This window comes from Lepisosteus oculatus, chromosome 16 (assembly GCF_040954835.1).
Source record: "Lepisosteus oculatus isolate fLepOcu1 chromosome 16, fLepOcu1.hap2, whole genome shotgun sequence".
Lineage (NCBI taxonomy): Eukaryota > Metazoa > Chordata > Actinopteri > Semionotiformes > Lepisosteidae > Lepisosteus > Lepisosteus oculatus.
Window position 1 is genome coordinate 12,410,918 of NC_090711.1, and position 11,524 is coordinate 12,422,441.

Here is an 11,524-nt window from a genome sequence, read left to right on the forward strand (position 1 = left end):
ACTGGCTATCCCAAACTTGTATCAAACACCAGGTCTAGATGACAAATAAGGCCGCCTTCATAGAACCGTGTGAGCATCAACTCATGAAAGAAAGCATCGGTTTATTCCAGACTCCATATTGCTGTAATGGTGGAGTGAATCCAGCAATGACAAGAAGCAATATCAAGACAGTTTCTCATTAAACACATCTTGAAGTGTAAAAACTCAGTAAGTGGTCTTCAGAAAGGGTTACTATGGTAGAGCGTGTTTTAAAATGGCCTGGCCAGGTAAGATGAACCATGGGAGATGGTCATGGTCACCTTTCAGGTTTTTGGCTGGTCGTACTGTCAGTCGAAACGCAATCCTTACTGGCCAAGCACGGGGTCCCATCAATGCGAAGCTTCTCGTCGAGTTAGAGAAGCGGCTCTTTAGTTTGGACATAACCAGGTGTGACCAGAAGATGTCCTTCGTGTACAGACTAAGGAAAAAGTCTGTGACCAGTCTGTGAAATTAGTACGGCACCCCAACAACCCCTTCAGAAAGTAAAGCGCTTTATATTAGGGAAATATGATCTACAATCTACAGTCACTCTACAGTCTCTGAACTAACGTCGTAGAAAAACTGTTTTTTTTATTGGAATTGATTAGGTTTTTATTTTGCTTTTGGGGGGGATCTACAATGCCGCAAAACTACACAAATGACAGTAGTAATCTCTTTATGCCGCCATCTTCACATTCTCTATTTTGTACGACAAACCTTTTGTCAAAATAGAAATTGAAAATGTTTTCCAGCCTGTTTTGCAGCGTGACCTACAGATTTTTAGATCTGTAATTTGCAGAGGCCTCGGCTATAATGGGGGTGGGAGGAGATGAAAAAGAAATTGAGTTCACAGCGTACTTTCCGTCAATAATCAGGCAGTCGGAAGAAGTGGAACTGCGACCGAAAATGCCCCCGTCAGCCGACAGCCAGAGCCACCTGCCTCTCGTTCGCCCGTCATTTCTCCCTGCAATGATTTACACAAGCGCAACATTCACTGGAGAATAAACGGTACAAATATTTATTCCTTCACATATACATTCATTTGGGGAGGGGGGTAACCTCATCCAAAGCATCGTAAAGTGATCGAAATACACTGCACGGTACTTGCGAGGATTTTTTTTTGTTTCGTTTGAAGACATGGAAAGTTTGAGAGTACCTTGAAGTCGACAGGGGGGTCTCAGGAGAGCCTGTGCGAAACGTGTTCTGCAGCCCTTTTGGCTTGTCCTTGCTGTACGCCTCTGTGGTGCAAACATTTTATTAATATTGGTGGTTACACTGAGACGATTAGTATTAGTATTACATTTACATTTTTTAGAAAAGATCTCCGTCTAGTAATATTGTACTAATTCCTAGAGAATATGCACAAGCGATTTCTTCCATTTCTTGGTCGAAATCAATTCCTTCTTCCTGCTGAAGCATTGATTTTTTTATTTTTTAAACCCACAAACGGTTCTTTACATAAAGATGATACACTTATGTCCGCGGGACCAAATGGCACCCCGCAGTCCTGGTTCATAAATTGAATTACCTCAACTTCACTTCGCCCAGTGCCGGGGAAGGAAAATGCCATCTAATCATACCGACATGGAAGGGTTGGTGTGGTGTGTGGGTTTTTCTGCCTGATGGATGACTTTAAACATTGCGAAGAGGTTTGTCCTCCCAGGTTCCAATTTGTTCAAGCTTCTGTTGTGAAGGGAGGCGGTTTTATTCCTCCACAAATAACAGAGCTTGTGCAAAGCTCCGTTTGCCCTCAGATGGGACCGACATTTTGGTTGGGTTTTGTTACACTTTGTTCCATATTTTCCGCTGAGACCTGTCGTTTTTTATTAGTTTTTCAATCTGTCTGGTAGGCTACGTTTTACTCATATTTAACTAAAACAACGGCAAAACGTGGCTACACTAGTAGATCAAAAAGCATTCTAATCCTCTTCCACCTACAGAAAGATAACAGCAGATAGACCTGTAGCGCATCTTATACAGCATAATAATATAACTATACCAAAAGTGGCTTGTGCCTTATGTGTTGCACAACAATCTGTCTGAAGACTTGCAGTTATTTTTCAGGAACTGTAGGATAATGCTCTATTCAGGTAACAAGTGAGACAGGTTAAACAGCCCTCAGCAAGCAAAACATTGTGTACTAGCGTGTAATCAAGACTTTCTGAGGAATAATATCACCCAATGAGAACATTCAGGAATTTTGTTGAGGAGTTCAGGCTTAGAAATTTAACCCGCCTGGATGTAAGGTCAAGAGAGTCAGGACCCCCAGACAGAGAGAGAAGTGACCGAGAGCTGCCAGGTGGACATGGGCTAGGTGCAGAAAGATACATGTGAGCAAGAGAGAGGCTTATTGCGGTATGGGTGAAGAAGTGACTTTACAAATTAGAATAGTGTCACAATCGCTATGCCTCCTCTTAAGGGCGCTCCAGCCCATCCTCGTTCTACCTCATTCCCCACACCTGTCCCTTATTCCAGCCCCTCTTTAGTTCCAACTTAAAAGCCAGGCGTAGACGTCACCCGAGGTTCCTTCTCCTGCATGATTTTATTCCTACTGTGTCTTTACCAACCGGATCGTGTCATCTGCATAGGGCCTGGAAAGAACTTCTACGTGACAAATAGTGTTAGGTGAAGGAGATAGTTGCCGTCCTCTCTCCTGAACTCTCATTAAAAACTCTGTTTGAAAGGCTGGGGGAGTTGAGTGGGGATTGAGGCAGATTTGAAGAGCTGGAAGGATCGAAGTTTGGTTGCATTTTAGCCTCTGAATTACTAAAGGGTTGTGCTCAGATAGCTATTTTCCCATCTCTTCCCTGTTTTTAGGCTGATGTCTGGCAAATTACACTGTCCTCTTGCTAAAAAAAGCTTGCTGTGTGCTTTTGATGTTCTGTTTTTTTTGTCTTTTGCTACTGATTGATTTTTGTATGATCTATATGGAGGCAGCATAGATAATTGGGAGGTTCAAGACCCTGCTGCAGACACTGCTGCTGTACTGTAACTTGAGCAAGGTATAGTACTTTGGTTAAACCTGGCTACCCAGGTCTGTGAACGGGGACCAGTTTTTGCTCAGTTTAGGCTTGGCGGTGGACTGGAATCCCATCCAGGGTGGATTAGTTTGCTTACAATGATGGAAACCACCCTAAGCTCTGACTCCATAAGCAGAGATCTGAAAATTATCTGACTATATGGTCTGTAGCAGATATCTCCAGCCCTAGTCTGACAGCACTCCTCTGCCTCTTTCACTTTGCTATTACAAGTGACCACCCAGTTACTTAAATTTAAAAAAAATTATGTTTCAAGGAGTCCAGATTTAAAAATGATCTCCAGACACTGCCTGAAGAAATCAAGAACTGGGTATGCTGAGTGGCTGAAGCAGTGAAGGTGCTCACTTTGAGAGCCTGCTGTGCTCGGTGACTCAGGTGAAACTGGTGTGTGGTTCTGGCAGTGTCAGTGAGAAACAAACCACCTCACCATTCAGGGCCACGAGCTCCTGTCTGCTATAATGGGGCTTTCAGCTTGTCCCAAGACGAGTGGCTCTGAAAGGCTCAGAGTGGGTGAGAGTGGCATGACAGGCTCTCCCCATTCTCCACATGCACTCCTAGACTTGTTGCTGTGAACTGAGAGACAAAAAAGAGTGATTTCAAATTGGGTGGCTAAACAATGAAAATGACAAAAAAGGTTTAAGACCTCTGTAGTTTTGGAGTTATACGGGCTAGATGGATAATTGCTGGCACACAGCAAAAATAGTACAAGTTGGCACTCAAGAAAGAATAAAAAAGGCCTTAAATATTTTAACTTTTCACTTTGCATTTGTCTCTCATTTAACTGTTCTGTCTAGGGGCTATTTCTCCTGTGTTGTATAATGTGCTTGAAATTTGTGCCATCTCCTTCAATGTAATCTTTTATGATTTTAAGACATGCAGATAGAGCAAAACTGAAAAAAATATGAACATTAAGATGTTTTAGTGTTAAGAACATAAGAAATTAGACAAAGGTTTCAAATGACATTCATCCCACTTAGTCCATTCGACAGCTAATAACTAATTGACCTCATGTTTGTCAGGATCTCTGTCTCTTTGGTTATTTTCACATTAGAAACGTTATTTAGAATAGAGTAAAAAAAAGTAGTATGCAATTATCTCACAAGCCTTTTAACCCGGTATGCCCTTTCACTGTATTAAGAGCTTCGGGTGGTGAAGGCCACATGAAAATGCCATCTGCCACATCATAGGAATAAAAAAATAAAAAGGCTTGTTTACCTCAAACATTCACAAGAATATTAGGCGATCTGAAGGTTCAAGTGTCCTCTGCATTTAAAACTAAGAACATGAAACAGAAATCATACTGAAGAAGGCTTTTCACCTCCTACAGAGACATATTGGTTCTGTTCAACACAAGACAATCAAGTGCAATGTTTGTCCTTTGCGAGTGGTGTTTTTAAATGAAATCCGAGTGTTGTTCTTAAATAAAACAAAGAACTGAGAAAGCTGCTCATCGCGATGTTTTTCCAGCAAAGCTAAAAAACAAAGACGATCCTAGCACTGAGTCCGCAAACCTCTAATTAAACTGCTTATATTTTTCGTTACTCTTCAGTTTAATCAGATGGTTTGTCGTTGTTTTCACTTTGCCTTCGCCTTCTCAGATATGTCTGGTTTCTTTGGACTGTGTTTTTTCCTCCCACAGGGAATGTGTCACGCTAAGGTCTCTCCAAGTCGCACACAAGCAGAGAGAAGATTGCCCAGTTCTCAGCAAGAAGTGACACATTTTTTACCGCTAGTCTCCGTTATCTTAGCAAACCTCACATCACTGCACATATGAAACGATGTGCTGACTCACCAGGGAGCAGCAGTAAAGGTGCAGGTAGCACATAGAGAAAGAGTGAAGTTTTCTCCTGTCTGTACAGTGTTGATAGAGGAAATAGCTAAAACATGTAGTGAGGTACCAGGGTTCCACCATGGATCTAAGAAAATCCCTTAAGTATTGTGTCTGGACTTAAGAGTGCAAAGTGCTGTGTGAAGCATTCTGCAGGTCAGTCTAAAACACAGTGGTAGCTGCTGGATGTCAAGTAAGATTTTCTGTGCGCCTGTAAATGAGTCTCCACACTCCCCTTCTCTATGTCTGCTGTGAATTGTACTTAAATGTAAATCCACCAGCATGTTTAACTGCCTTCCAGAGACAGGCCAAAACAAAAGACATAGGGAGTCCAAATCAATATGTCTGCATGCAAAAGCTTATTTTCCATGAGTCTTCTGCTGCCCTCATTAATATCACCTGTCAGCCATTCCTAACATTTGGGCAGTGGACAATTTGGCAAGCATGCTGAGTGCTTATGGTAAATACTTGAAGAAGACAGCAGCAGGAGTTAGTTTCTAAAGTGACTGCTGTCTCACGAGGTTCTCCCTGTGTTTCTTATTCATCAAGGCGGTCAAGCTAAAAGCTGGATTTATTTTCCTTTCCTAAAAAAAGCAGTGTTTTGTCTCATGCTGTTAGTGTCTCATCTTCGTCCAGTGTGTAGAAGTGAAAATTTCTAATATCCAATAAAAATCCAATGGCAGTGATTATCATTAAAGGGTAATCTAACGATTGCATTTTAAAGCACGGAAGCAGGCAATTAGCCAAAACAATAATCGAGATTAATGAAATATTAGTAGATTCACACTGTTCTGGAGAGACAGGAGATACGGAAGAGGAGGTGGCGTAGCACCACGTACAAAAAGAGTATTCAGACTCAGGAAATAAAACTAAAGCAATTTAAGAGACTCTGAATCTCTGTGGGGCAGACATATTAAAAATCATTCCAAATGTAAAGTTATAAGTATGCTATAGACCACATAATGAAGATGCTGATTTTAGTTCAGCTCTGCATAATCATGTGCAAAAGATAAATTAAAAACTTCAACTTTCCTCACATAGACTGGGAAAGTGAAAATAATCAACAGAAAGTGAAATGACGATGATGGTATTATTATATAGTTTGTCAGAGCACCTAGAAAAGGAAATTCCTGTATAGGTCTTGTGTTGTTAAACAAATGAGACATACTGAGGTAAACAGATATGAAAGACCCATCAGAGAAATGTGATCATATTGTGTCATCACAATTTAAAAGAATTAAAATGGGACAGGATAAGTATGAAAATGGATGTGGTCTTTTGGCACACAACAAATATACTCCATGGAAATAAAATCAAAAGCTAAAAAGAAGTATTTCAAATGGTTCAACAAAACAGTTGGGAAAAACATAAGGTAAACATAAGGACATATAAATTATAAAGGATCTAGTTAAAAAAAGTACAATACATTACAAGCACAAGTAGAAATGTTAGTAGAAATACCAAGAGAGCAATTAAAAGGAATATTACAATGGAGGTTAACAGAAAAATTAAAAGTTCTTTCAGTACTACTACAGCAAAAGAACTGTCCAGGATGAAATAAAGTTTACAGGACCCTGGACAATAATGTGAAGCTAACAATGTGAGGGAAATAACAGCTGATGTGCTAAACAAGTCTTTCACTCAAGTGCTCACTAAGGAAGACTCAACAACATGCCTCAGGCAGAGGAAGTACAATATGCTGGATCAGATAGTATCAGCCAAGAATAAGCAGAAGGGTTTCAGGTACAGCAGCACTCAAGATTAATAAATCTCAGGGGCCTGATGTTATCCTACCAACTTTACTCAAGTAAACGAGTGGTGTTATTCAGAAGCCATTGATGCAACTCTTCCAGCAACCTTCAAGACAGGGCTCATAGCCAGGTACTGGAGAACTGCTGGTGTATTATTAATAATAATAATAATAATAATAATAATAATAATAATAATAATAATAATAATAGTAATAATAATAATAATAATAATTGCTTACACTTTTATAGTGCTTTTCTGGACACTCCACTCAAAGCGCTTTACAGGTAATGGGGATCCCCTCCACCACCACCAGTGTGCAGCTCCACCTGGATGATGCGACGGCAGCCATAGTGCGCCAGAACGCTTACCACACATCAGCTATCAGTGGGGAGGAAAGCAGAGTAATGAAGCCAATTCATAGAGGGGGATTATTAGGAGGCCATGATTGGTAAGGGCATAATTGGTATTATGCATCATAATGTGAGGAAACTGAACCAATACAGACGAATAAGTGTCGCTTCTATTGTAAAGTTATGGACACAATTATTAGAGCAAAACGGAAAGTTCACCTAAATGGAAATCAGATACTAGAGAATAATCACCATGGATTTAGAAAAGACAGGTGCTGGCTAAACAATATGTTAGAGTTCTTTGAACAAGCAACAACATTAATGGACTCTCACAGAAAATATGATATGGTGTATTTAGATTTTTAGAAGGATTTAAGTATTTAACTGACTTATTACAGTAAGTTCCTCATAAAAGATTAATTCTAAAATACAGTATCTTTGAATTAACTTGAATTGAACTGATTACTGGATAAAAAAAACCATAGCATTAAAAGGTGGATGCTGAAATTCAGAAGACACAGAGTACCATTTGCACCTGTATTAGGACCGCCACAATGCTGAATTTCTATCAGTGCTCTCTATTCTGGTGTTAGTGGTTAGACAATTAGTCACATTTACTAATGACACCAAGAGATCAGTGCTGAATGCAAAAAGGCCTGTGATGACTGGATGGAGAATTGGTTAACAAGTAGAAATCTGATAGCACAACTCAAACTGGGGTGATGTTATTAGTGTAGTACCACAGGGGTAAGTAATAGAACCAGGGCTGTTAGTATATACAGTATAAATATACTGTATATGGTCTATATAAATGAACTTGATTATAGTACAGTAAGTAGACTAGTCAAATTTGCAGCTTAGGCCAAAATAGAAGACTAAGTAAACACTACAGGAGCAGGAAACATATAGTTAAAAGTGTAGAATTAAAGCCAAAGGATGTTATTTTAAAATTGTATAACACACTACTGACCTAATTTAGCATATTGGGTGCAATTCCGTCTAGCACGTTGAAGAAAAGAGATTACTTTGGAGATCATTCTCTTCCAGATACATTATGAGACTAAAGCAAATATCCTACACTGACAGGCTGAAGGAACTGCTCCTTTTCAGTCTTGAAAAGAAAAGATTATGAGGGGACCTGATGCAAGTATTCAAAGTTATGGAAGACAAACCAAGTCAATCCAGCACATTCTTCAGAATGAACAGTGCAATACAAACTGGAGGGAACAAGTGGAAACTAAATGGAAGTGCATTTAAATGCAAGATCAGGAGGTACTTCTTTACACAGAGAGTGGCTGGAGTATGGTGCAAACTTCCCAGCCATGGTGTGGAAGCTGATACCCTGGCTTCTTTGAAGACGAATCAATTAGCTCCTCTTATTGGTATCGTTTCTTATGTAAAACTATTGTGGAAAAGATACATTCTTCTTTCAAGTGTGTCTGTCTGTAGTATTTACCCACATCTGTCATATTAATAATCACTTTTCCATTTCCCAAATATAAATCTAAAAACGCTTACTGTTGCCAGTCATTAGCTTATAGAAAATGTAAGGATTTTATGACAATGGGCAATGTGATAGCATCATACTAGGTACACAATACACGCCACGCCAGATACCAATTTAGATCAGATTTCATTTGACAGATTAAATTTGTGTCAAGTGTCGTGTAACATGAATATTTGTGGAAATGTGGTTGTTGCATAATCCAGGGTGTCTCTCTGTTGTCAGTATTGATTTGCACTTATCTCTTGATGTTTAAAAACCTTTCAGACAATTAACTTCAAATTTAATAGTATTGTTCTACTGAGTGTATCTTTCCTCCCTTTGTACATGAAGACAGCCACATGCCTGACATTTTGTTCTCACAATTCAAACCATCCTTGGAACTGCTACACAGATTTAACGGAAATTGAGAAGATCTTACTGGATGCAATGATTCTTTTGACACCCAGATAGGGTCTTCACCAGCACCCTGCACTGTTATCTACTCTTCCTCAGAGCTATTTTGAAGTGACCTCCAAATTGGGTCACTATCATTCAAGATGTCCCATAGATTTCTGGCAGTTCACTTTACAGAGTGAATACCTTTGGAAGAGATTTGGATGCCTTCCGATTTGCTTATACCTGAACTTTCATGTTTTAAATTTTTGCTTTGTGTTAGAACAGAGCTGTGACACTCTCCAGGACACGTGGATTGAAAATGGACAAACAACTACAGAACATGAGAACGTAAGAGAACATGAATAACTTTGTTCCAGACACCCACAATGCTCTGTGCAAAGACATGCCTGTGCTAATATGTCCTAAATACACTACTCCTTAGTTACCACTTGCGTCCTCCTTACACTTAGTGAAAGGTGTTCTTAGTACAGTAGCTCAAGGACTAGAGCACCAGGCATCACTTTCCAGAAAACATCCAAGCCATTTTACTTCGATATAAGGCATTTTCAAAACTACATTGTACATGTGGTCCAGACAGCCAAAACAGTTCAAATTCTCCTATGCACTGAACCTTTTCTGAGTGCACTTGCACTCAGGATGAATAAATATTGAGCAGCAAGTCAGATATCTGAAAGGTTAATTACTTTGGGACTCTCTGAATTAGCCTGGTTTGTTTGTTTGGACTAATTAAGGATTTAACAAGAATGCCAAAAAAAAAATGTTGCACTCTATCTCCAGTCTCTCTTGAGTGCAGTATTTCTCAGTGTTCTTGTTTCTTATACCCACTACATATTTAGTGGGTATAAGACTACAAGTGGGGAGCTGGATTCTTCTCCTGGGATTCTATAACAACCATTGTTTTCTTTCTGAAAGCAATGAAGCAAAATCCCTTTCATCAAGTCAAAACTACACTGTGTGTGTTGTGTGTCATCATCTTTTCATGTTTCTGCAACGTAGGTGATGGAAAAAGCTGAATGTGAGACTTAAAAGAGGCCCTTTAGCTAAGAAACCGACTGCTCAATCCTGTAGATGAACTCTGTAATGATGCATGAACTGTTCATTGTAGGGCAATTAAATAAAAACTGAAACATTAAGAGCTGAAGTTTCAGCAGCAGCATCCTCTCTGGTAGCAAATCGATAACACCTCAAGGCGAGACGCACTTCTTACATTTAAAATGGATTTTTTGAAGTGGGAAACTTTAGTCTTTTGGTTAACCCATAAGAAGTAAAGAGTTTTAATTGGACTAAAGAGGGAAATGGATGTTTCTTCTTGACTTGGCTGGAAAGCTAATAGATAACCTGTGATATAACAGGTCATAACCCAGAACAGAAAAAAAGACGCTCATTTAGGTCAGCTCACAGACCAAATCTTGGTTTCAGAAATTGTTTCAAGGACGTGTCCCAAAACTCAGCAAAACCGTCATCTTTTGTTTGGCCCTTGTTTAGCATTAAGCAGAGAAGTTCCTGATATGAAACAACAGCCATGTCAGTTGTGTTGCTCATTCAGGATTGCTGCACCTGTTGGCCATGTTATCTGTGCTTTTTACAGCCCACACAACATCAACACAGCGGCTGCGATAAGTCCCAAAAGAGGAACCATTATGAGGGGGAAATATTTTTGGTTGCACCGTTTTGAAAGTGTGGTGCGACATGAATTTGCTTCCTCCCCAAGATTTGTCTCACTCATGCTGATACGTTGCCAGAAACAAAAACCTTAAAAGTCTTAAAAAACAAGGTGTGTTGTTCAAAGCCAAAGAGTGCTGGTCTGCCACGTGGTGTCTCCCTGGGCAGTAATAACACTATGAAAAACCTTAAAATCTTAACAAGCCTGCTATAGACATAATATCAACCGCACTGCTGAGTTTAATAGTTCACTCTAAAGTGTATGTGATGGGAATGGAAATTAAATCATATTGAAATAATGGTCCATAATGATTGAAGCCGCTAGCCAAATGCAATGGGGAGGCAATTAAAGGAAAGTAGACATTGAGCAGCAGTGAAAATAAATTGATAATTGATAGAGAACAGGGTTCGCACATAGGAAAGACATATGAGCAACGATGTGACGTTTAATGGTAATCAATGCAGGATGTTTGCTATGTAGTAAACACTTTTTTCCCCCCCAAAGACCATATATTTCAAAACAACAAAGTACAAAAAGCACAAAAAATATGCATGACTGCACAAGCTGACACAAACATACATACACTGGTGTACAAACACATCTATGTACAGACAGTGGAAATCATATATTTAAAAATATATATTTTTGGGCACCATGGTAGCTCAATGGTTGGCTTAGCTGCCTCTCAGCGCTGGGTTCAGTTCCAGACCTTGGGTGCGATCTGCATGGAATTTGTACGTTTCTGCCAGGTTTACGTGGGTTTCTTCCGGGTGCTCTGGTTTTCTCCCACAGTCCAAAAATATACTGGTAGGGGGATTGGCTTCTAGGAAAATTGACCCTCCTGTGAGCCTGTCTGTCTCTGTGTGTGCCCTGTGATGGACTGGTATCCCGTGCAGTGGGTACCCTGCCTCCAGCTCCCTCCTTGACACTGAATTGGATGAAGCAGTTAGAAAATGGTGAATTTGTTACACC